Source organism: Macrotis lagotis, chromosome 5 (genome assembly GCF_037893015.1).
Source record: "Macrotis lagotis isolate mMagLag1 chromosome 5, bilby.v1.9.chrom.fasta, whole genome shotgun sequence".
NCBI lineage: Eukaryota > Metazoa > Chordata > Mammalia > Peramelemorphia > Peramelidae > Macrotis > Macrotis lagotis.
Genome location: NC_133662.1, coordinates 267,417,763 through 267,444,929, shown reverse-complemented (window position 1 = coordinate 267,444,929; position 27,167 = coordinate 267,417,763). Strand labels below are relative to the sequence as shown.

General features: G+C 39.4%; 1 long non-coding RNA gene across 1 annotated transcript in view; it reads right to left on the bottom strand.

Annotated features, from left to right (window-relative positions):
- Nucleotides 1-5,174, bottom strand: part of LOC141490220 (uncharacterized) — a 45,579-nt gene extending 40,405 nt beyond the window's left edge. The window contains exon 1 of the long non-coding RNA XR_012469096.1: nt 4,961-5,174. This is a non-coding gene — a long non-coding RNA (uncharacterized LOC141490220). The remainder of the gene's footprint in view (nt 1-4,960) is intronic.
- Between the last annotated feature and the right edge of the window lie 21,993 nt (nt 5,175-27,167).

Genomic DNA, 27,167 nt, shown 5'->3' with positions numbered 1-27,167 from the left:
GGGAGCATAGGCACTGAAGATGGTGCCATGGCATTTTCCTGGAAGTGGCAATCCCATTGTCATGAGCTTGTCATTCACTCCTTCTAGTAGGCATTCAAGAATGTTGACTAGATTAGTTTTGATTGCAAAACTTATCCTCCTCTCCCCTTCACTGTGTCTACTCCAGAAAAACATATATCCAGCTCCAACTTCAGTGAGCTGGTCTTCATTTGCCAGCCTTGTTTCACTCAGGGCTGCTATTTGGATACCATACCTTGCTGGGACTGCTCAGTCACTCAACCTGCTGCTTCATCATTTGTCTGATGCCATAGAACTTTGAAGTAGCAATGGTAAAATGATATGAGTGATGTCTTTTGATGCATAAATTAGATTTAAGTGAAGCAGAGATGCACAAAGTTGTCAGCCTCACTCACTCTTCCAAAGTCATCATGATCCAGTGACAAGACAGAGTCAAGATAATAGTGATGACTCTAGATACCGTGGATAAACCCTGGGAGCTGTAGTCACAACCCTGCATACAGGCAGCCTAAGCCACAGGATCAATTCCCCACTGAAAGCAGCAGTGGAATTTGTCAGCCCCCAGGTGACTGAGTAGCTCTTTTATGGGTCACACTGCTCACCTCCTGATGTGAGGAAGGGGCTAGAAAAGATGCCCTAAAAATGATCAAATTCTCCTGATTCCAGGACTGGCATGCTATCTACTGTCCCACTTCACAGCCCATACATATGCATGTGGCTGTGTATACACATACCCACACACCCACACCCACACACACATCATAAAATCTGCAACTAGCTATGCACATAAGGATAATCATGCTGCAAATTTCCAAGATGAAGCTTCAAACACCTTCTCATATATTGCTCTGCAGTTGTCTTTATTACTATTTGCACTTTTGCTAATCATAAATGATTCTTAATTGATTTATTATGATTACTACTTTGTGATACTGGTGATGATCATAATAATTACATTTCAGTGGTACGGGTATAGACCACTCTTTCAGATATATTAGCTCCCTTAGGGAGCCTCTTTTTCCCTTCAAGACTATCCTAAAAGTTTTCTTTAACTCTGAAGGAAGGAAATCATTTCTTATGGGCCTACTATGTGAAATGCAATATGCAAGGAGATGCAACTTTCTAGGGGGAACAGAGTTATTGGGGACCATCCAGTGTGGAAATTCCCTCCACCAAGGCACATTAATGTTTGTCCTTCATTTTCAAAGAAGATCACAACATTAGGGGAGATGTCATGAAAAGCATATGAATTGGATTTGAGTGAGGGGGAGTTGTGCTAAGTCCCCAGCCTCACTTTCTCCTCAGGAGTCATCTGGGTTCAGTGGCCATATGTGAATCAGAATGACTAGAGATGGCCCTGGATGTGAGGCAGTCAGGGTTAAGTGACTTGCCCAAGACCAAGGAAGAGATGAAGAACATTATTAAAAACAAACTAGATAGGGGTGGCTAGGTGGCACAGTGGATAGAGCACTGGCCTTGGAGTCAGGAGGACCTGAGTTCAAATCTGGCCTCAGTCACTTAATAATTACCTAGCCATGTGGCCTTGGGCAAGCCACTTAACCCCATTGCCTTGAAAAAAAAATCAAAAAACAAAAACAAAAACTAGATAATATTGATTATATTAAATTAAAAAGCTTTTGCACAAACGAAACTACTGTAAACAAGATCAAAAGAAATGTTGTAAATTGGGAAACAATTTTTCCAATGAGTATTTCTGACAAAGGACTCATTTCTAACATATATAGAGAGAGAACTGAGTCAAATTTATAAAAAAAAATGTCATTCCCTAACTGACAAATGGTCAAAAGATATGCAAAAGCAATTTATAGATGAGGAAATCAAAGCTATCCACAGTCATATAAAAAATTGCTCTAAATCATTACTGACCAGAGAAATGCAAATTAAAACATCTCTGAGGTACCACTTCACTTCTCTCAGATTGACCAATATGACCAGAAAGGACAATAATCAATGGTGTAAGGGACATGGTAAATAAGGGACATTAATACATTGTTGGTTGACCTGTGAACTGATTCAACTTTTCTGGAGACTATGTCCAAAAGGAAACAAAAATCTGCATACCATCTGATCCAGCAATACCCCTACTGGGTCTACACTCTGAAGAGATGATGAAAAATGGCAAAAACATCACTTGTACAAAAATATTCATAGCAGCCCTGTTTGTGGTGGCAAGAATTGGAAATCGAGTGAATGTCCTTCAATTGGGGGAAATGGTTGAACCAACTGTGGTATATGTATGTGATGGAACACTATTATTCTATTAGATACCAGGAGGGATGGGAATTCAGGGAAGTCTGGAGGGATTTGCATGAACTGATGCTGAGTGAGATGAGAGCCAAAAAAAACACTGTACACCCTAACAGCAACATAGAGGTGATGATCAAGCTTGATGGATTTGCTCATTCCATCAGTGCAACAATCAGGGACAATTTTAGGGGATCCATGATGGAGAATACCATCTGCATCCAGAGAAAGAATGTGGCGTATGAACAAAGACCAAAGACTATTACCTTCATTTTTTTTTAAAAAAAAGTTGTCTTACAAACTATATAATTTTGCTTTCTCCTCAAGGATATTATTTTTCTCTTAACACATTCAGTTTTGATCAATGTATAGCATGAAAACAATGTAAAGATTATCAGACTGCCCTCTGTGGGGGGAGGGGGAGGGGGAGGGAGGGAAGGGGGGGGGAATTGTAAAATTCAAAAACCTTACAAAAATGATAGGTAGAAACTACTATTGTATATAATGGTAAAACAAATAAAATATTTATATAAAAAATAAATGCCCCCCAAAAGTGACTGATTTGTCCAAAATCACACAGCTAGTGGGAGTCAAGTGTCTGAGACCAGATTCAAACTCCTGGCCTACTGCCTCCAAGGTCAATGCTCTTCAGAGACCATCTGGTTTCAGATGCAGAAAGTGAGACCCAGGAAATGAATTTGCTTGCCAACAGTTCCTGTGATAGCCAGGGCCAGGAGGAGGATGAGATGAGTATTTCTTTGCAGCTTCTAGTCTTAGAGTTGCCCAGGGCTCTAATAGGACAGGTGATCTTGCCAGGATCACGGAGTCAGGATGCAATAGATCAAGCAGGGCTTGATTTCAGGGAATTCCAAGTCAACCCTCTGTCTACTCTGCCAAACTTCCTCCAGGAAGACAGAATTAAAATGAAAAACCTGATTTTTCTCCTCTATAAAAATTAGAATGAAGAAATACACAATTGGGAGCTACCTTGGATCTTTCCTTTTCCCCTTCCCTTACCTCCCCACCACTGCCAGATCCACCCAGAGTTGGCCTGGTTCCAGGTTTGGCATGACCATGGGTTGATAAAGAATGGGGCAGGACACGATGAAGATTTGGACTTGCAAGAAAAACTGGCTTGTGAAATGAGCAGGAAAGAGCCAAAGTAGGAGAAAAGAGAGACCTTCTGGTCCTTCCACTGGGCAAGAAGAACTACCAAGTCAGGATATCATTGCCTCAGATACCACCTCCTGGTGTGATAGGGGAAACCAGAGGCACGGAGATTCCAAATGAAAGATGGAGAATTGATTACATGTTGAACTGAAAGTTATCAGAAAGGAAAAAAATACTATAGGGTTAGTGGAAAGAGAAGAGAGACTATAGGCTGAAAGCAAGTCAGAATTCTCATAATATTCCAAAAAACAACACAAAGGAAAGCCAATTCAGTTTGCCAAGCATTTACTAAACTCCTACCAAGTTAGGTACTGGGTTAAGTGCTGGTAATAATAGACAGAACAAAACAAAACAAAACACAAATCCCTCTTCCTGTACTGAAGGAACTTTGTGCTAAAGGGAGAATTACTGCATCTACTGGTGAAGTGAATACAAAATGTTCACAGAGTAATCTCTGGGGTTGAGACAGAACTAAAAATTGGTGAAACATAGAAAGGTCTCTTAGGGCAGCTAAGTGGTGCAATGGATAGAACTCTGGTGCTGGAGTCAATGAAGAACTGAGTTCAAATCCACTATCACACATTTAATAGCTGTATGACCCTGGGTGAGTCAATTAACCTCTGATTAATTTTCTCACCTGTAAAATGGGAATAATAATAACTTCTACTACCCAGAGTTGCTGTGAAGAGCAAATAAAATATTTGGAATAGAGGAGGAAATATATAAATATTAACTATTACTTTTATTAAGAATTACCCAAGCTAAACCTTGAATTGAGAGTGCCAAGAGGAGGAAGAAGTGAAAATAAGATTCCAGGTGTGGGAAACAACCTATGCAAAAACATAGAAGAAAGATTTGGGATTTCTGACGGGGCAGTTTGACTAGAGCATAAAATACATGAGGTGGAATGATGAGAAATTAGGCTAGAAAGATGGATTGGAACTAGGTTGATGAGGGAATCTGATCTTAGAGACAGGAGGGAATCATTGAAGCTTCTTGAAGAAGGGAGTCCTATGGTCAGCCTCAGCTTTAGAAAAATAAATTGAGCAATAGGTGAAGGATGGAATGGAGAGGGAGAAGTAATTAAAGCAAAAAAGAAGGTGGAAGATAGAATGTCAAGAGAAGGCAATAGCAAGGAGGAAAGATCCAGAAAGCAACATCTTGAATTGTCACAAGACTGAAACCTTATTTGTTCCTAGGCCAATGACATTGACCTCAGACCCAATGGACCTGGGATCCAAATCCTGGATCAGATGCCCATTTACTGCATGTCTTTGGGCAAATTACTTCAACTCTTTAATGATAAGGGCATGGAAGTAGATGACCTCTGAAATATATTCAGGTCCTACATTGAGGATCCTATGAATAGAAAAGAGCTGTGATTGGCATCCTGACAGGACCAAATGAATGAGCATTTAGTAAGTTTTTCCTGTGTACAAAAATATTGTGCTCAGTGCTTGGGATTTAAATCATAAAGTGAGACAGTCCCCCGCAACTCCTTACTCACCTTAAGAATCTCATATTATACCTGGGGTGACAATTCCTAGAGGTCCAACTTCAGGTTAGCTGGAGAGGCTATGATCTTTAGGGTGCAGCAACAGGGCAGATGAAAAGGACTCTTCTTTAGTGTTATTTCCATCGATTAATTCAATTTGCCAAGCAAATTTTCTTTGACATTAACCATTTGACAGGACTTGGAGTTGAGGCCTTTCTTCCTAGGTCTTCAGTTCCTGCAGTTATTGTGACTGCTGAGGAGAGAAAGCTTGCAGCACAAACAGAAGCAGTTGCTAGGTGTCAGAGGTTGTTTCTATGGATGATGGTTGTGAGGGCTGGGTTAGAAGAAATGCAGGTGATGTGAAGTTGCCTGTTATTCCAAGAACTTTAGTTCAGGTTCCTGGGCTGCCTCTATATCAGTCTGAGGAGGGATAGTAATTGGGCTAGTCATGGTGTTGGTGTGACTTGCCTGGCGCTTGTCTCTGACTCTGGCTTCCTGGCAGCTTCAGGTTTGCCTCCTCTCTGGAGATGACTGGTCCTTTCTGGATGATGGGACTGACTTGGAAGCAAGACTAACAGTCTGATAGTCCATCTAGTATTGTCCATCAGCATAGGACACATTTATGGTATGCCCACACCTCCTTGACCCACATTCCATCCACACCTAGTCCATCAGCACCTTTGTTCTAGATGCCCCTTCACTATCCTTCCCTTTCCTGCTGCTCAAGCAGACTTGATTTTCCCAAAGTCAGGGCAGTGGGGGAGAGAGTCAGACCGGGAACTGACTAGATCAAAAATGCTGAGGTAAGCATTTACAGTCAATTGACCATAAACTGGGGACTTACTCTGACATTCTTGTATCGATAGAGGCATCAGCCAGACTCCCAAGGCAGAATCTTTATGATGGACACTTAAATGAGAGACAGGAAGGTCTTAACTTGGTTTTTGAGAAGTCAATATTGGCAGCAAGAAACATCTTTTTTTTCTAATTTGTAGACAAAATTTCTGTGCTTATGAGTGACTGTAAATTGTATTCATTTTCAGGAAGAGACTACATGGTCAGTGAGTGGCTGATGTCTGTGATAGACACACTAGGGAATGCTGATTGGCTCTTCTCCTTCATTTTTATTAATTATGTTCCTCTGATCTTGGCCCAACACACTTTCTAACAAATGGAAATGCTCCTGACGCATCCAGTTGTGCCAAGGCTCATCCATTGGGTCTTCTCTATGCTCTTTACCTGGATGCCTTAGCACATGTGCCTTCCATTTACAATTCCATCCTACTCGGATGTCAGCTGTCACGAGATCAGCTCCGAGTCTTGTGGTGAGGTCAATGCTGACTCAGCAAGGGAAGGACGATCATAGTCCTAGCAGGAGCTGCCTTGTAAGCTGAACCCAACTGCAGCCCAAGCTGAATCCAAACATTTCATTGGAGACCTTGATGATTACTGTTTCCACACCTGAAATGAGGACCAGCCTTAGGTGTAGGAGGAAGAAAATTCTTTCTGGATGGTGTGATTTAAGAAGACTAAAACCCCACCCCCAACACACACACACACACACACACACACACACACACACACACACGTGCACGCGCGCACACAATGTCTTACTAGATTGGCAGGATGCTTCTTAGAATTTCTTAATTAAAACATTTATTAGAAGAACCAAAACTAGCATAGGGCAAAGAGAGCATTGTCTCAGGCTTCCAGAATCTAGAGGGGATATTTTTCTTCCCACAAAAGGGGCAGTTTCTCCTCAAAACTACCATCACCACTACATCAGTGGAAGCCCATAAATCACATGTTACAATCATCCCCAATCCTAAATCCCTAGGGCTCCTTCACCCTTCTGCTAAGGCATGCCTTCCCCTAAACTTCAAGAAAAGGTTTAAACTGACTTCTCTCCTATACCCAGAAACATCCTGTATCCTACAGGGCATATTGATAATGAGGAAATGTGGCATATTGGGGAAAGTGATGACTCTAGAATGAGGGTACTTGGATTCAGATCCCACCTCTGACACTTCTTATCTATATAACTTTGATGGAGTCACTGAAAATTCCTGGGCCTCAGTTTCCTCAGATGGAAAATGGGAGAGTTGGATTGGATGAAGTGACTTTCAGCTCTAAATTTATGATCCATGATCCATCCGTTTTCTCAAATTATTTTTGTTTGAGGTTAAAAAACCTATGATGTCTGATTTGAGTTCTGTCCCCATCTGAAATGCAAAGACCAGTGAAAAGAAGCTCCACAGTGAGCCTTCCCATCACCCTTCAGTATCAAATTCACTGATTCTAAAGTTCCAATTTAGTCTGGACCAAGGAGTGTGAGGACTTGTGGTCGTGAAGAGAGTTAGGAGAGCTGCACCTTAAGAAGGGGTTAGCTGGGGGAGGCCCCAGTTGGAAATGAAAAGATCAGCCCCAAAGATGACAAAACCACCTATAACAAAGTACTGAGAAAATCTAGGAGTGAGTTAATAAATATACAGATAAAACATTCAGCCCTTTTCTCTCTCTCCCACCCTCTCCATCACTAGTTCAGAGATTATAGAATTTGAAATTGGAAAAGGTCTTAGGAATGCCATCTAGTGATTTCAAGTCAAACAAAACTGGAATTAATACTTCAGGTGTGTGGGGGGAAGGAGTAGGCAATGGCAGGAGCTTTAGTGACCCAGGGCAAGGTTCCAAATTCACTTTTCCAGAGAAATTCAGTTGGGGGAAGGAGGGGCCTCAGACATTGGAAGCCAAGGTCTTGGTTGAGGAGAGACACTGAGACCCAGCCAGTCTATTGGTGGAAAGATGAACCAAGAAGAACAAGTTAAAGAGAAGCTCATCTGTGAGGAGGTGGATGGCTTCCAGGAGTGAAAGAATTGCATCTGATGGCTTTCTATCTGAGCTAATTATTCTTACTAACTAGGAATTATGAGTGACAACATGGCCTAGTAGATAGAACTGAGCCATGAGTCATCAAAGCTTGGGTTCAAGCACCACCTCTGACCCTTCCTTAGATGTGTAAGCTCAGGCCAACCAAAGCCCACAATACCTGCGGAAGACTAGTTGCTATTCTGCCTAGGCAGAGAGAAGTTCCTCACTATGAGCTTTCCCTACCAATTAAAAAACAGATTAGTTTGATATACTTTTTTTCATTTTAACTGACTTAAGGGATATGCTATCAGTACCCTTTAAACTTTGACATCCTGAGACAAAGTGCCAGCTGCCTCACCCTTGTGGTACCTATGTAGATCAGGAAACTGAGTCTCAGGGTTTTTCCTTGGTAATAAGCCACAGAATCAGAATCTGAACTCAATTCCTTTGACCCAGAAGCGAGAGATTTTTACCACTGCAGCCCACTTGGCTCTGGGATATGAAGCTGAAACATTAAATTAACTCAATTTAAAAGCCTACTTAGTTGACCATGAAAATGAGAAAATAGCAGAAGAGCTAGAGGGCAGAGAATGTCATGGGGAAGGAAGAACTGTCTGCCCTCCTCAGGGAAATTGGCAAACAGTCTTGTAAAAGGATCTCTCCTTGATCAGCATCGGGGGTTGTTGGCAGGGAACAATCCAAGTTCTTTTGTGCCGATTCACAGGATCCTTGAAATGGCCTTGGGTTAGTATGCCAGTGTATAATAATAACAGTTGGAATTTTTCTAATGTCTGAAAGTTTTAGAAGCATCTATCTACATTGTCTCCTCTGACTTCCATATGGAGGTAGCCCAGGTAAGGTATATTTATCTCCATGTTATAGATGAGGAAACGGGCTTCAAGAGGCAGATAGCTTGACCAATGGTCACAAACTAATAAGGGATCAAAGACAATGTTCAAACTAGGGCCTGATTTTCTCCTAGACCTGACAGTCTATCCAGGATATCACACTGTTCTTAACCTAATTCAATAAGCAATCATTAAGTGCCTACTGTAAGCAAGGCATCGTGTAGGGTGCTGGGAACTCTACATTGGGGGATGGGTGAATACAACAGAAAGCCAGATAACCAACAAGTCTTCATGAGGCACCTACCATGTGGCAATTGTTGAGTTTAGCCTTGGAGTGGCAGAGACAAAAGCTCTTTCCTCCAACATCTTACATTCTATTGGGTTCAATGTGCTCTCAGATAAGTGTAGAGAAGGATGTGTGAAACACCAAACATAGACAAAAATCTGAAGAACAGAATGTTAATGGCTCTGAGGAGGCCTGAAAGGTTTCCCGTGAAAGAAGACAAGAGGCAGGCATTGATGGAAGCTTGGGCTTCCTTTGAGGTAGCCCCCAACACAGTATAATTCTAAGACTGTCAAAGTTGGCAGGGACTTTAAAGAACAGGAAGGAACATGCCTACTATGTGCAAAGGACTAGAGTAGATGCTTAGATTTGTTTTTTGTTTGTTCGGAACTGTGATTTTTTTCTATCTCGGGATGATCCCAATATGAAAATTCCCTCCACAATTACATATTATATACTCTCTTAGAGCTAGAGTTGAGGCCAACTAGACAAATCCTTTCATTTTTTAAGGTGAGGAAACTGAGGCCCAGAGAGAGGAAATAACCTTCTCAGGCTTATGGACCAAGACTTATGACAGGTTGTCTGCCTTCCATTCTAGCACACTGACCCCTACTTACCCGTCAAGCAGTGATGTTTCTCCTTCTTTCTTAAAGAAGACCACAACATCAGGGAGGTGATGCCATGGCATGCATGTGAGCTGCATTTGAGAGAGGTGAGGTTGTGCTAAGTCACCAGCCTCACTTTCTCTTCTGGAGCTATCTGGGTTCAGTGGCCAGACATGAAACCGGATGACTAGAGGTGGCCCTGGATGCCAGGCAATCAGCTACATAAAAATCCTAAAGCTTAAAGCCATTGTCTGTGATATCAGGTCACCTGAGGAAACCTTTAGTCATGGTACAATTGTCAATGGTTTGGAGCATGAGGCATGGAGACTATTGAATGCCCTATGATCACATCCAGCTCTGACTCAGAGGCTGATTTTATGCCAAAGATCTTTGACAGGGAGGACAAGACATGCAGTCCGCCAGTGAAAGGTTAGCCACTAACCAGGGAGATGACAGGGAGAAACAGAGAGGGCTGAGACTCAGTCCTTCCCACATATTTCCTCTTAACAAAAGGGGAGCTCAGGAGTGGCAAAGAGAGAAAATGGAGAGGTTGTCGGAGATTGTTAGAATAGCTGAAATTGTCCCGAGGGGAGGCGGCCTTCTGTTCCAGCCAGAGCCAGCTGGGAATGTGGAGCGGTAGGCATTCTCAAAGCCAGAAAAGCCAGGCTTGGCCCAGACCCACAGAGCTGGCAGAAGGACCTGCAGAGAACACTCTGCACTAGGATGGAAGTTAGGCACCAGCCTCCACTTGGCCTCAGACATTCCTCTTCACAAATTCAGGATGGGGGAGGCATGTCTAGACAACAGTTTGTGTGAAAAATGGGGAGGGTGGGAGCTGTAGAAGGTAGAGGACAGCAAACCCACTCTGCATCAAAAGTAAATGAAATCAGGAAAAGATAAAAGCTACTAGAAGCTAAGGCCCTATGGAAGGAGACCTGGCATCCAAAGCCATGGAGATGATGGTTCCACTGCACTGTAGCTTTGTCAGTCCCCATTGATGAATGATGTTTGGTTGTGGGGGCTGCTTTAGGAAAGCTACTGATAATCTACAGCTTGACTGGAGGAGGGTGAAGTAGACTGGAGAGCCTGCCACATCCAAAGGTCTTGGAGAAACTGGAAGTATGACCCTAAGCAGAATGGATGAGGGGTGGGGGGGGGTGGACTTGACAGTTGGCTTCGACTGGCTTGTGGAAAAGGGATTATATTTTTTCTACTTAGTTCCAAAGGGAAGTATTAGGAAAAATGAATGGAGATCATAGAGAAGTCAATTTAGGTGGATGTTAGGAAAAGCTTCCTAAGAATTTCAACTCTCTAAAAATAGAATGGAATTGCCTCAGAAGCTAGTGAGTCCCCCCACTTTGGGGGTCTTCAAGCAGAGGCTCAGATGGTCAACCATTGGACACATTATGGTAGAGTTTCTTATTCAGAGCTGAATGGGGTTAATTACCTAATGTGAGTGGTTCTGACATGATGAAGTTGGAAATGATGGTAATTGTGATGAGAGCCCAGACATGAAAGGTTGGGTGGCACAGTATGGAGAAAATCAATCCTGGAGACAGGAAGGCCTGCCCTGCCCTGGATACAGAGTGATTGGGTGACCCTGCTTGTGTCACTTAATTTCTCTGTTCTTCAGAAACTCTCTAAGTCTCTATGTTGCAGAGCAGATACCAACCTCCACAGCTAAAGGAAGGATTCTCAAGAGGAACTCCCTAGATTGAAGCATATACATTAGCATACAAGTAAACCTAAAGCATATAATTATGTTCCTTTGTCTGAGAGCAAAAAAAGGGGGACAGCTAGGTAGCTCAGTGGATAGAACAGGGGCCCTGGAGTCAGGAGGACCTGAGTTCAAATCTGGCCTCAGACACTTAATAATTACCTAGCTGCGTGGCCTTGGGCAAGTCACTTTAACCCCATTGCCTTGCAAAATCCTAAAAAATAAAAAGTAAAAAAAAGAGCAAGAGAAGGGAATAGGCATTTCTATATTACCTACCCATATTGTCTATATTACCTACCTTACCTTTCATATACATAAAATTTTAATTTTTCCAATATCACATAGAGACTCATCCTTTTGCAAGTTTTTAAGTTTCACATTTTCCCCTTCCCCTCCCCTCCCTTCCCCCTCCCCATGATATAAAATAATCTGATATTGGTTATACATAAATAATCATACATAAACAATTCAACATACTTCCATATTATTCAAGTTGGAAAGAAAAATCAAACAAAAGGAGAAAAGCATGAGAAAGAAAAAACATATAAAACATTTTAAAAAGTGAAAATAGTATGCTTTGACCTGCCTTTACAAATATTATCTCACTTGAGCTTCAGCACAAGGTAGATGCTGTCTTTATTCCCATTTTACAATTGAGGAAAATAAGACAAAGCAAGGTTAAGTGACTCTCCCAGGATCATACAGCAAGTACCTAAGACTGGATTTGAAATCTGGTCTATCCTGATTCCAGACCCAATGCTCTATTCACTGTACCCCTACATGTCTCATTATAAGACTCAAGACAATGCATTTTTCTATCTTGTTTACTAAAACAAAGGACTTTTGTTTACATAAAGCAAAAGACACAGGAAAAAAGCTTGAAGAGAAACACAGACATTTCCAAGAGAACCTAAGGGAAAACAGCCCTGCAGAGACAAAAGTACCAACTGATGGTCAAACTGACTACAGTGCATTGTTTCTTGGCAGCTAATTTACATTTGACTGTTTGTAGGATTTTGAAGTTGATAACTGAGAAACTGAATCAAAGAACTGTTTGAGGATAGTAGGAAAAAATTGTAAATTGACTATTTGCATCACATCTGCTAAAATGTGTGAATTGTGGAGATTTCTCCAACCTAAGTTAGAGGTGAATTTACTTCATGTCATGAGACTGATTTAAGGCAGGAGAGGGATGAGAAATCAGAGAATTAGTATGTAGAAACCAATATTGGAAGCTGCATAAAAAAGGACAGAACACAGAACACAACAGAACTAAGAAGTCAACAAAGCTGGAAGGTATAGTTGAGATGGAAGGTGTTTTCATCTGAGACCAGCTGATGGGAAAAAGACAAAGTTGGTGATTAGTGCTGGAGAGGTGATCTGACTAGAGCAAAACCCTGATGCTGGGAGCTGATTGGAGAGAAAGCTGCCTGAGACAAAGGCTTACTTGTTTTCTGGTGCCTTCTTTTGCATGGGAGAGGGGTAAACTTAGCAGGGGCTTGTCTATATTGCCCTTTACTGCCCTCTATGGGTCAGCAACAAAAGCCCCCTCAGAGCCCTTCAAAATAAAGTGACTACTTTACCTTAAACACATTCAGCAGTTTAGGAGGAGCACAGAAGTGGGCTTGAACAAGAGAACAGGGCCCAGAAAAAGAGTAGTCCAAATCAGCAGGTAGTTTATGATGCAGCCTTTTCTAAAAAGACAATAAGGGCATCTAGGTTTCAGTCCATAGTTGATCTGTAATGGATAACCCGGTTGGATAGGGAAAAGAAAATCCTAATTTCGAGTTTTTGGAGCCCTGTGTAGTCATTATGTAGAGGGCAAATGCAAGTTTGCCACACCTTACACGAGGTCCCCCAAATCAGTTCAAACAGAAGTGATTGGCAGAGATGATAGAAGATGACAGAAGAGAAAGCACAGGTAAATTTCAGGCATTCTTGTCCAAATTTGGAATAAGAAACAACCAGATAGAGGAGGTAGCAGGGAGAGGTTTAGGGAGACTCTCCTCCAGGCTCCTCAGAGCTGGCTGAATGCTCCAGTGCTGAAACCTAGCCAAGATGTGCATCCTCGGTGGAATAGGAAGATGACATAATTTACATAGTGTATGTAAACTCCTCATTTGCATCTGATTTCTCAATGTCTAATTTGTTCATCAGCAAAGGCTGTGTGTATCAAACAAGTTTTTTAATCAGTTCACAGTGCGTGTGTAAGCAAATTAATCTTTCCATTTATGAGGGGAAGGATGCATAAACTTGGAATTAGCCATCGTTGATTCATGGGGAAGGTGATTTGTATGGAGATGTGTGAGTGCCCATAAATGACTATATTCAAGATGCAACCAATCCAATGTGGGGAATAGGGGTGGAGATCTGGGGAGTGAAGGTGGGTCCATTCTTACACAAATAGGTATTACCAAGGAGGTGACCTTTCAGGCAACTGGCAGTTATATCCTGAAGGAGATATATTTAGGGGATTGCTTTATCTGTAAGGTACAAGTCTTTTATCTTTGTGCTCCAGAGGTAAAACTGCTTTACTATGGTTTTTCTTAGCTGAGTCTTTCTAGGGAACTAGTCCTCATGTCCTTGGGTGTATCTGAGGTTTTAAAAAAACCCATGGGATTTCCAAAGATCCAGGGCATTTCCCCAGTTCTCCCTTTCTTTCTTCAGGCTTCCCTTTTGTGTTTGATTATGCCTGCCCTAAAAACTCTTTGGGATTGGGTTTTTTTGTTGTTGTTGTTTGGTGGTTGTGGTTTTGTTCTATATACAAACTGATTTAAAAACCTTCTAGCTGATGAAGGAGCCAAGGCTATTGTCAGTCTCACAGAAGTGTTCCTCAAACCTCCCTCAAGTCGTAGCTTTGCTCCCCTTGCCTGTCTGAATCTCAACTTCCTCATCTATAAAATGCACATTAATGACTGGTGAATAAGTCTGGGTGGGACTGGGTGAGACTCAAGTGAGAGAACAGATAGAAAACTCTTTGTTTAGAACCTATGTAAATATATTATCATTAACTCCATTGGGTCTCAGTTTCCCCTTCTTTAAAGCAAAGGTGGTGGAAAATATTGACAGTGACACTTTTGTGATTACAAAGAAAGGAAACAAAGTGATCAAGAAATAGTGAAACAAATTGTGATTCATAAAAATAATAGACTATTACTATTTTACTGTAAGAGACAATGGACATGATGAATATAGCACTCTGTGGATATTTATGTGAACTGATGCAGAGTAAAGAAAACAGACCAAAAAGAGCAATATGTGCAGATAATGGAAAAGAAAAAGGTAATAAAACAAGGTGAAATATTGTGAAATAATAATGCTCGATCTTGGTCAGTAATCAATTTTTTCCATAAACATTTATTAAGTGCCTACTAGTCCCTAACCTCAAGGATCTTGCAATATAGTGGGTCTTAGAGAAGAGATAAGCCACCCTGTCTCCTTTCAATAGGAAATAGGGGCTCTCCATGTTCAGTCAGACACAGTTGCTCTGTAGGTTGGGAAGGGTTTGTTTTTTTTTTTTTTTTGGTGAAAAGAGAAAACTCACTGTACACAAAGAGGAAAGTGGCATGTCCAGAAATGATTGTCACATCAAAATCATTGGCAACCATAACATTGTATAGAAATAATAATATATAATGATGAAAAAATGACTAAGGTTTCAGAGGCTGAAACAGGAAGAAGGGATACTTGGGTGAGGGTTTTCCCAAATTTACCAAGGGTGGGTGAAGATGCAAGAACAGATATCAAAGCAAAATCAATAAGGAAAATTGTTAAGAAAGGCACTCCCAAACCAGATAGAACAGAAAAGAGAAGTAGTACAACAGGAAGTCGAAGATTCAAGAACAAAATATAAAGAAATAGGTAAAGCTTAGTTGGGCACAGGGAAGATAATGCAGCATGTGACAATCAGCTTCTGTTTGACAGGAAGCTAGTCACTAGGGGCATAATGACCAGTTTCTCAATGGAAGGGAAGGCCTTACTGGAAGGGAGGCCCTAGAAACCAGACACTCATACTCTGCACCATTGCCCATCTCTTTGCCTTATCTCTGACTGTCCCCATGGCCTAGGAGACTACTTTCACTCCTCACTCTTGCCTCTTAGAATTCTGGATTTCCTTCATGGCTTTGCTCAAGCTCCACCTTCTCCATGCAGCCTATCCTAACTCCATCCCTCCTCCCCAATCAAAATTGCCTTGCATCTACTCTGCACATGACTTATGTGTGCTTGTATTCTGTCCCTCTCAGTTCTTTGGGGACAGGAACTTTTCACTATTGTCTTCATAGCCTCAAATCTAACACATGCTTCATATATGTAGAATGTTCATTCCTTGCTTGGTTGAATAGACTATAGAATTGTGTGTCCTTTCAGGTATCTTAGGAAAGAAGCTACTTTCTTTTCTGTGAAGCTCCCTCCAAATCCATGATCTAGTTTTCTCACTCTCACCTGCTCTGTAGTAAGGCTGAGTGGTCATCCTGATGATCAGAGTCAAAAGGGAACTTTCCTTCTCCCACTTCCTACCCTTGACTAAATCTCCCATCTTCTACCTTTTGTAATGCAGTACTCCCTTCTTTTAAAAACCCTACTACTCACTTTTGCCAACAGCTAAAACTCAATAACTCAGAATACATGAAATCAGAATTTGCCATAATCAGACACAGAAGACATGATTCTTAAATTTTTTGTCAGAACTCATAACCCAGAACTAAAAGCTACAAATTTGCACAGAATTTTTCCCACTTCCTTCCCCCAAACTCCACCAACTCTGACTTTTTTTTTCTTGGATTTGTTGGGACAGATTAATTTCCTATGACCTCATTCAACAGACCTCTAACTTTCTGGACTGAAATTCCCTAACCTGGCCACCATTTCCTTATGTGTATTGTATTCCTCTGTTCAAATATAAGCTCTTTGAAGAGGAAGACTGTTTGATTTGGTTTCTGTACCTCCAACTCTTAGTATAAAACCCTAACTAAAGGTCTTTTGTAGTTATTTCCTGAGTATTTAGCACAGTGTCTGACATATATTAAGTGCTTACTGCATACCTTATCCTGAATTCATTTACTCTTCCTGGACTTATACAGACTGCAACCACTCACAATTCCAGTCAAGGGAAGAAGCCAGATTGGCTTCTTTACTTCATGGTTCAGTCCCTTTCTGCTCCTTAGTTCTGATCATGTGTGTTGTCCTGGGACTTCTCTACTTGGCCCAAGAACTATGTGTTGTCAATAATGTCTACATTCCTCTACATAATGTTGGTTCCCCTTTTCTTGCCCAGAAGACCTCTAGGTCCCGGGATAACCTCAGCAGGTCCACAATGGCAGGGTAGCGAAGAAGTCCCTAGAGGAGAAATTAACCTGGAGCAACCAGAGTTGCTCCTTAGCTTTGCCATGGCACTTTCTCTCACTTCTGCCTGGAGTGCACTCCCTTCTCATCTCTGACTTGTCCAAAGCCTAGATCCCTTCCAACTCTGCTCAAATATCTCCAACAAGAGACATTTTTGCATGTTTTCCTCATGAAAGTTACCTTTTATTTATTTTGCTGTATTTTGAAGCTATTTTTATGAAGACGTTTCCCCAGGAAAGATGTAGCCTATTGATCTCTTGAAACAATGTGGGTCTTTGAAATTTTTGGCAAATTGAATATAAGTTAATGTTTGTTGCTCACTTTAAAATGCTGATGAAAACAGAACCAAGGACAGAACCTTGAGTTAAGGCACTAGACTAGATATAGACTGGTCTCCAGGTACTATCACTTCGTCTGTATTATACCATCTTATGTACAAAGTTATCATTAAAAAACTAACCCTCCCTACAAACTCAAATGTTTGTCTATTTGTTTGGAAAAAGAATTCTTTTTCCCCACATCAAACTCTGGGTCATTATCATTCACTATTGTGGAATCAGTAACAACACTCATTATAGAAATATAATGTGATGCTTGGTCCTCTTCCTACTTGTCTCAGTGTTCTTTCTGTGTCAGCTTTTTTAGAACATTACTCAGATTCCATTTTCCAATTGTTTGTGTTTTCCCAAACCTTCCCCCTGCCATCTCCTCCACACGTTCTCTATGCCAGACTAACTCATCTATGTACTCTTCCCTGAATGTGTCATTTCAGCTACCTCATCCAATGATTGGGTATACATTTATTTTTCTAACAGTGCAATATAAGTTTCTCATGAAGAGGGAGTATATTTTTCTTCTTTGCATCCCTGGTGCCTTACTCATAATAGATATTTTATTAATATTGATTAGATTGAGGTCTTTATCTCAAGAAAGAGAAATTGAATAGGATTATTATTATTATTATTATTACTTAGAGGCTATCTTATGGTGGCCTAGCCATATTATTAGAAAAATTTAGTGGGACGTTCAAGTTTCGAACAGGCTATCACATGTAAAAATTATATATATGAGAGTGATTAGACTTGTTCTAGACCCCCCCCCAAAAATAAAAAAAATTGAGCAATGGAAATTTCTGAGACACAAATTAAAGATTAATGTAGAAAAGAATTCCCAAATAATTAGAACTGAACAAGGTGACATGTGCTGCCTCAAGAGGCTGTGAGTGTTACATTTCCTGAGGTTTTAAAGTGGAGACTTGGGTGCTCACCTATGGGAGAGATTATAGAGGTGATTTGTTATTAGCAAAGGGTTAGAACAGATGGCCTCGGGTCCCTTTTTTGCTCTTAGTCTGTGATTCTGTGACTGGGAATAGTGTATGCCCTTTGGATAGGTTAATGGTCCAGCCACCTTTCAACATTTCATTAATGACATTTTTTGCTGACCTTCAGAATCAATCTGTTGTTGTGTCCCCAAAAGACATTTTGATATTTTCACACTGCAAAGAAGAAAGTGCCTTCTATGGAACAGAAGCGTTCAGGCAGTTGTAACTCTTAGGTTTATACTTAAGCTGAATAAATAAAATATTTGTATTAGTCATTCTGGCAATTGGATGGGCTGTTTTACAGGGGATGAGCAGGGACATGGAATAAGTTGAGAGAGACCATGAAAGTTGTATTTTTTTCTTATCTCAGGAGGAGAAGTTACTATCATAGAACTGGAACTTGAGGGCAGAGGTCACCTGCTTGGATTAGGAAATTTCAATCTCTCTGGAGAAGGAAATGGTGAAGAGATAAACAAATAATTGGGGAATTAAAGAGAGAAAATAGTTGTGACAGTCTTGAATCAAGTGAGAAAGAATCAGCAACACAGAAAACCACAAAAAGGAGGGGAGGTAGGAATGAAATGAAGCAAAGAAGAGGGAGAAATCATGGAGGACCACTGACCTTGTGGATATTTCAAAGTACTAAAATTAGATTGAACTCATAAGCTCCATGAGGAAAGTTCCAAGAAATTATTCTTTCCCCTACTTCCTTCCCTGCCTATTATGAGAAATTATAATATATTCTGTTTGTTCCTTTACCCAAAGACTTCCATGAGCCTGAAATTTCCTTCAACTATAAAAATTCATAGCTGAACTAGAGATAAATATTTCAATTGACTCAGAGATCCAGACCTCTGCCTACATGTAATTCTCCTAACTGGAGATCCTCTGAGCAATTATGACTGTATTCAACATTTTGTTTAATATAAACTTCATAAGACAGCAAAGAAGAGAAGTAGACCTGGGGGACTAAAAAGGGAGCTAATCAAAAAAAGCAAAGAATGACTGATTAAAATTGGCCAACCATCCTCTCCAAAATACTCAGATACTCCAGTGTTGTACTTCCATACGATTTAGGCAATATAGGAAAAATAAAAAGACTTTTCGATCAGAAGACCTAGGTTGAAATACCACTTATTGCGCACCTGACTTTGGAGAAACCAATTCTCCTTTCTAGATCTTAGTTTTTTCATTTGTAAAGTGTTGAATTACATGATTTCGACGGTTGCTTCAATCACTAACATTCTATGAACATTCTGAGCATTTTTTAAGACCAAACTACTTCCAGCTTATGATAGGTAGGTACTCTGAAAATTATTGTCTCCATTTTAAAGTTCAGCTGGCTGAGGGTCATGATGTTTGAAATGGTTTAAAACATAGGTTTCTCCTGCCTCTATAGCACCCTTCCAAAGTGAAGGGGGAGAAAGGATATGAGAAAAGGGGAGAGGGAGAGGGACAAGACTAAGGAGAGATAAGGATTCCAATTTATCATAAGGATAAGATATAGATTCAGAGAAGGAAGGGATGTTCGAGGCTGTTGAATCCAACCCCTCCATTCTACAGATGAGGAGATTGAAGCACAGAAAAATTAAGTGAGTTGATCAAGATCAAACAGCTAATAAAAAAAAAAACTAAAACAGAATTTGAAAATAGGTCTTTCAGACTATTAGGTTCAATGTCTTATCTACCAAGCCATGCTATTTCACAGGGTAATTATAAAATAAATTATTTTTGTAAAGATATGTTCTTTCTTTTTTTCTTTGGTCTCTTTGTTATACATCACTAGTAATGGTATTTATTGAGTCAAAAGGTATGTACAGTTTTATAGCCTGTTAGGCATAGTTTCAAATAGTTCTCCAGAATGGATAGATCCATTCCCAGCTCCTCCAACAGTCTATTATTTTCCCTCTCCCCTTCAGTATTTATTTTTTTTATCATTTCTGATAAGTGTAAAATAGTAATTTAACTTAGTTTGCATTTCTCTAACCATTAGTGATGTAGAACATTTTTATATGATTTATTTTTTATATTTATTTATATATATAATTTATATTTATATAGAGAGATTTGGCTTCTTTGTTTGAAAACTGTTCGTATCCATTGACCATTTATCAATTGGGGAATGGCTTTTATTTTTATACATTTGATTCAGGTACCTATATATTTGAGAAGTGAGACCTTGATGTAAATTTTTAAAAATATTATTTCATTTTCTATGGTTTCTTTCAGTAATGTGTAGTTTTTCTCTATCTCTTTCAATTTGGTCTATTTTTTGCTTTTGCTTGGTCTGAAATCATGATTGATACCCTTACCCTTTTTATTTCTACTGAAACATGATATATTCTGTTCTAGTCCCTTATGTAACTCTGTGTGTGTGTGTGTGTGTGTCTATTTCAAGTGTTTTTGGTAACCACTATATTGTTGCATTCTGATTTGCTTTATTTTATGGATGAATTCATTCCATTCACATTCACAGTTATGATTAAAAATTGTGTATTTCCCTCCATCCTTTATTTTCTGCTTATCCTCCCTTTTGTTGTTGTTAAGTCACTGAAGTCATGTCTGAATCTCTGTGACCCCTATTTGGGATTTTCTTGGCAAAGATATTGGAGTGGTTTGCCATTTCCCTCTCCAGCCCATTTTACCTATGAGGAACTGAGGCAAACAAGGTTAAGTGACTTACCCAGGGTCTACTCATATGGCTAGTAAATGTTTGAGACCAGATTTTAGCTCAGATCCCCCTGACATCAAAGTCAAAACTTTGTAACTTTATCCACTGCACCATCTAGCTATTCCTCCTCAAAAGTATGTTTTGCTTCTGACTAGTGCCTGGCTTAATCCACCCTCCTTCTTATCATTCTGCCCATCCCATTTCTCTTATCCCTTTCCTTTTCTTTTGCCCTATTGGGTAAGATCCATTTCTACATTCAACTAAGTGTGTGTGTGTGTGTGTGTGTGTGTGTGTGTGTGTGTGTGTGTGTGTGTGTGTGTGTTCCTCTCTCTTTGAACCAATTCCAATGAGGAGGTTCAAGCACTTCCCATATCTCTATTTCCCCCTCTAGTATAAAAACTCTTCCTTGCACTCTTCCTTAAATGAGAAAAACTTCCCCATTCCACCTTTCCTTTCCCCCTTCTCCCAAAACATGCCTCTTTTTTATCTCTTCATTTTTTAAAAATTCATAGATCATCATTATCAACTCATACTCATGTCCTCTTTATATGTAAATTCCCAACTGTTCTAATAATTATAAAATTCTTAAGAGTGATATTTATCATCTTCCCATATAGGAATATAAGCAGTTTAATTCTATTGAGTTCTTTATGATTATTCTTTTTTGTTTGTTTGTTTTTTTAGGTTTTTGCAAAGCAAATGGGGTTAAGTGGCTTGCACAAGGCCACACAGCTAGGTAATTATTAAGTGTCTGAGACTGGATTTGAACCCAGGTACTCCTGACTCCAAGGCCGGTGCTTTATCCACTATGCCACCTAGCCACCCCATATGATTATTCTTTCATGTTTATTTCTTTATCTTCTTTTGAATCTTCTGTTTGAATGTCAAATGTTCTCTTTCACTCTGGTCTTTTTATCAACAGTGCTTGGAAGAAAATTTCATTAAATATGCATCCCTGAATGATTATACTCAGTTTTGCTGAGTAGATTATTCTTGGCTATAATCCTAGTTCCTCTGCCCTCCAGATTATATTCTAAGATCACCACTATATTAATGTGTTATCCAGACTGTGACTTCACAACATCTGAATTATTCCTTTCTGGCTGCTGCATGTTTTCTCTTCCTGACCTGGGAGCTCTAGGATTTGACTATAATAGTCCGGGCAGTTTTTATTTTAAGATCTCTTTCAAGAGATGGTTTAGATATAAGACAATGGGGCAGCTTTCCTTGATGATTTGTTTAAATATGATAACTAAGATTCTTTCTTCTTTATCATGGCATTGGGTAGTCTTAAAATTTTTCAATCATTTCTCCTTGATCTATTTTCTAGGTCAGTTGTTTTTCTGATGAAATATTCCATATGTTTTTTCATTCTTTTGACCCTGTTTTATTGTTTCTTAATGTTTTATGGAAACACTGACTCCCTCTTTCCAAATTCTAAATTTTAAGGAATTATTTTCTTTAGTGAACATTTGTATCTCCTTTTTTTTTTTTTTACGTTTTTGCAAGGCAAATGGGGTTAAGTGGCTTGCCCAAGGCCGCACAGGTAGGTCATTATTAAGTGTCTGAGACCGGATTTGAACCCAGGTACTCCTGACTCCAGGGCTGGTGCTTTATCCACTGTGCCACCTAGCCACCCCTTGTATCTCCTTTTCTGTTGAACCTATTCTGCTTTGAAAGAGGTATTTTTTTGGTATTTTATTTTCTCCTGGTTATATGTAAAAACAATTTTTTAGCACTTGTTTTTCAAAATTTAGAGTTCTAAATTCTCACTCATCCCTTACAATCCCCCCCTTATTGAGAATGCAAACAATTTGATATAGATAACATATATTTCCATATTAGTCATGTTGTGGAAGAAAATAGAGACAAAATTTTTTTTAAAAAAGTTTTAACTATACTTTTATCTACAGTCAGACTTCTTCAGTTCTTTATCTCAAGATTGATAGCAATTTTCATCATTTATGATAAAGATTTATCTTTCAAATTATCTTGAATGATTGTGTTGCTGAGAATAGCTAACTCATTCACATCATTGTACGATTTTGGTGTTTATGTTGTTCAATGTTCACCTAGTTCTGCTCATTTCACTTTGCATCAGTTTAAGTAAATCTTTTCAGGTTGTTCTGAGAGCCTCCTGCTCATCATTTCTTATAGCACTGCTATTATGATTTTTAATAAGTTCCTTTTTTCAGTAAATTTTTGTATCTCTTTTGCCTTTAGGCTAATTCTGGTTTTTTAAGTGTTGTTTCCATCAGTAAATTTTTGTGCCTCTTTTACCAAGCTTTTAATTCTCTTTTCATAATTTTCGTGCCTCTATAATTTCTTTCTCCAAATTTCCTCATCTCTATCTTTAACTTTTTCCAAGAATTCTTTTTTTTTTAGGATTTTACAAGGCAAATGGGGTTAAGTGGCTTGCCCAAGGCCACACAGCTAGGTAATTATTAAGTGTCTGAGGTCAGATTTGAACCCAGGTACTCCTGACTCCAGGGCTGGTGCTCTGCCCACTGCACCACCTAGCCACCCCAAGAATTCTTGTTAGATTTGGTTCCTATTATCATTTTTCATTGATGTTTTGCTTGTAACTATTTTCATATTGTTGTTTTTTCTGGATTTATATATTGGTCTTCCATGCCTCCATAGTAGCTTTGTGGTCAAGTTCTTTTTGCTGTTAGCTCGTTTTTCCAAATCATTTCTTGACTTTGAACTTTATGTTAAAATTGGACAATGTTCACTTAGGGACAGGGGTAAAGGTAAGGGTAAGGGGGAGTAGGCACTGTCCCAAGCTTCAGGCTTTTTCATGCTTCCATTTTCAGAGCTAGTTCTTGGGTTCTGCAAGTTTTCAGTGCTTCCAAGTTGCTTTGATCCAAGGAGAAGAGTGTTCACTGCTCTTCTGGTCTGCTCCCCTGCAACTACAAGTCCTAGTGTTCTTTTTTGTCTTGGAACTGTAACCAGGGCCCTTTTTCCCTTATGACTGATCACAGGTACTCTTCTCTGTCCTGGAATTGAAATCTATAATTATTTGTGAGTATTGGAGTTGTCAGTCAACATCTACTGCTCCCAGTGCCAATATTCTCTTTCTGACCAGTTGTTTAACACTTTATTGTCTCTGGACTTAGAGCTTCTGAAGCTGTTGTTGTTTCTGCTCTTATCACAGTCATCGCCAAGATTTTCTGTCTCAAAAAAAATGCCTTTACAAAATTGTTATCATTGTATAGATTTTTCTCCTGCTTTATCTTGCATCAGTTCATACAAGTCTTCCTAGGTTTTTCTGAAACCAGCCATGCATAATTATTTACAACCCAATAATTTTATTTTGATTTTATCTTCTCCAATTACATGTAAAAACCATTTTAACATTCTTTTTTCAAATTTTGATTTTCAAATTCTCTCTCTTGTTTAATTACCCCCTCATTGATAAGCCAAGCAATTGGATATAGGTTACATAAGCATAGTCATGCAAAACACACTTCCAGGTAAGCCATGCTATGAAAGAAAACATAGATCAAAGAAAAAAACTTCAACAAAAATAAAGAAAAAATATTTTTGATCTGCTTTAGACTCTACCAATTCTGTCTCTAGAGATGGACAGCACATTTCATCATGAGTTCTTCAGACTGTCTTACATCATTACTTTGCTGAGAATAGCTAAGTTGCCCTAGTAGATACTCATACCATTTTGCTGTTATTATGTTCTCCTGGTTCTGTTCATTGCACTTTGAATCAATTTATGTCTTTCCAGGTTTTTCTTTTTTTGTTTGTTTGTTTTTGAGGGGTTTTTTTTGCAAGGCAAATGGGGTTAAGTGACTTGCCCAAGGCCACACAGCTAGGTCATTATTAAATATCTGAGGCCGGATTTGAACTCAGGTACTCCTGACTCCAGGGCTGGTGCTCTATCCACTGTGCCACCTAGTCACCCCGTTCCATGTTTTTCTGAGAGCATCCTGCTTGTCATTTCTTAAAGCACTATAGTGTTGATCACAATCATAAACCACAACTTGTTCAGTCATTTCCCAATTAATGGACATCTCCTCAACCTGAAATCTTTGCCATCACTAAAAAAGCTGCTATAAATATTTTGGTATACATTTCCTTTTTGTTTTTTATCTCTTGCACAATGATTTTCATTCATATTTATAAGCCAAGATGTGTTTAGCCATTCCCCAGTTGATAAGTACCTCCTTAGTCTCCAATTCTTTAACATCACAAACAGGGATATACCTAGTTTTCTTACATCCTTTTGGCTTAGAATGCATCCTTCCTTTAATCTGCCCTTCCATTTATTTCCTTCTCTTCTTTACCTCCTATTGCCCTTTTCAGAAAAATGAATGTATGTTTCCATCTCTGTGAGTGTACGCTTTCCTCCTTTGACTAGTTTGGTTGAGAATGGGGTTCTGGTGTTAACTTCTCCCCTTGCTTCACATTGTTTCTTTAGACTTCTATTAGCACACTCTGATTGTGTGAGATAATTTTTCTTAATCATCCTTCTTTCATAGATTCCTCTTTCCCTCCATTTCTATTTTTAAACCATAAAAACACAGCAGAACCCTTCTTAGACTTCCCATTTAACTAGACTACATCTTTAACCCCTGATGATGATAGCATTTCAATGGGATGCATTTATCATCCCCTCATATTCAAATGTAAGCAACTTAGCCTTGTTTAGTTTCTTATGCTCATTTGTTCATTTTTATCTCTATTTTTCTCTTGACTCCTATGTTTGTACTTCAACATTTCTATTCAGTTCTAGTCTTTTTTATCAGACTTTATTTCATTGAAGTATATTTATTCTTTCAATAGTACTACTAGATAGGGGCAGCTAGGTGGCATAGTGGATAAAGCACCAGCCTTGGAGTCAGGAGTACCTGGGTTCAAATTCAGCCTCAGACACTTCATAATTACCTAGCTGGTGGCCTTGGGCAAGTCACTTAACCCCATTTGCCATGCAAAAACCTAAAAAAAAAATAGATGAACTAGATAAACATTTGGAAGTAAAAAAAAAAGTATAATTGAATTTTAAAAAAAGATTCTAATGATCCTTGATTTAATTAACTATGCTCATGAGAAGCATGGCTATATTTGGAGGACCTGAGTTCTAAACTTAGACCTTTCAATTTTGTACCTTGGATAAGTCACTTTACTTCTCTTGGACTCAAATTCCTTATCTATAAAATGATTTGGTTGGACTAGATGGCTTCAGAGTTTCCCTTTAACTCTAAATCTGTGATTCAATATTCTTGAGAACTTTCAGTCCTAAATCTGATAGTTGTTTAGAACAAGTATTCTCAGATAGAGATCAGTAGAAAAGATTTAATCTTAGAACATTCTGCCTCACTTTTGTTAATCAGGTTTTCCTTATCAGGGAGAGGCTTCTCAGGCACTCCACCTTAGCAGGCAGATTTCGGACAAATTGTTCTGACAAGTTGGAGGCAAGAAACTAATGACAGAGAATGTTGCCCCATAAGAAACCAGAAGAATTATGAGACTAGATGATAGTCAAATGTCCAAGCTAGAGAAATGAAGGCAGATCAGTTAGATCACAGCATCTAGTGAGAAATCAGCAAAGAAAAGTAATGTGACAGGATGGTCAGGGTGGGCTTGAGACAGCAACTGCTAATGGCACAAGAAGATATAACCATCATTAATAATGATAATAATAATAATAATAATATTTATATAGTGCTTATTATGTGTTAGGTACTATCCTAAACTCTTTATAATTTTGATCTCATTTGTTTCTCATACCAAATCTGGAAGGTAGGTGCTATTATTAGCATGAATTTTTAGATAAGGAAACTGAGGCCAAAAGACAGGTGAAATGACTTGCCCCAGGACATATGGCTAGTAAGCCCCTGAAGCTGCCTTTAGAACTAAGATCTTCCTCAGTTCAAGTCAGTGCTCTTTCTCATGCATCATCTAACTGCCTTCAGTCCTGCATGTTGATGTGTAACTAAGTTGTTTTCTTCAGCATCTTCCTCAGTCCCATATATTTTCTGCGTGTACCTTCATATGTAATTCATATGTAAGGATAAAGGAATAGTCTTTCGCCAATTAATTTTTTTCCTGCCCTTCCCACCCACCCCACAACTTCATAGCTGATGTAGTAATAGAAAACATAAATAAGACATCAGAGGTAATAAACTTTGTTCATGAGCTATTAAACTAACTGTCCAGGTGGGTCTGTGTCTTCTTGCAAAGTGTGAACATGTTTCATTAAACTGGAAAGAGAGCTAAGGGATGGGTCACTGACAATTGGCCACACTCCTAGAAGGCTTTATATGGTTAAGCTGACAACTCTGGAATCGGTTGATGCAGGTCAGACTCAGGCAGATTTGTGGAGTGAGACCCTGTGTCTTTACCAGAGCACACTGGGCAAGGGGGCTCTCTTAACCTCTTTATTCTGACTTAGCATCTAGGAGCAGAGCTGCTTGCTAAGGAAACCAACAATTTAGCAGTTGCCAGTTAACGTGCTCAATTCTAGGCACAGCTAAGGAAAAAGAGAAACACACAAATATTCCAGACTGAATCGATACACTGGTGGACAGGAGCCACTTCAAAGCCAA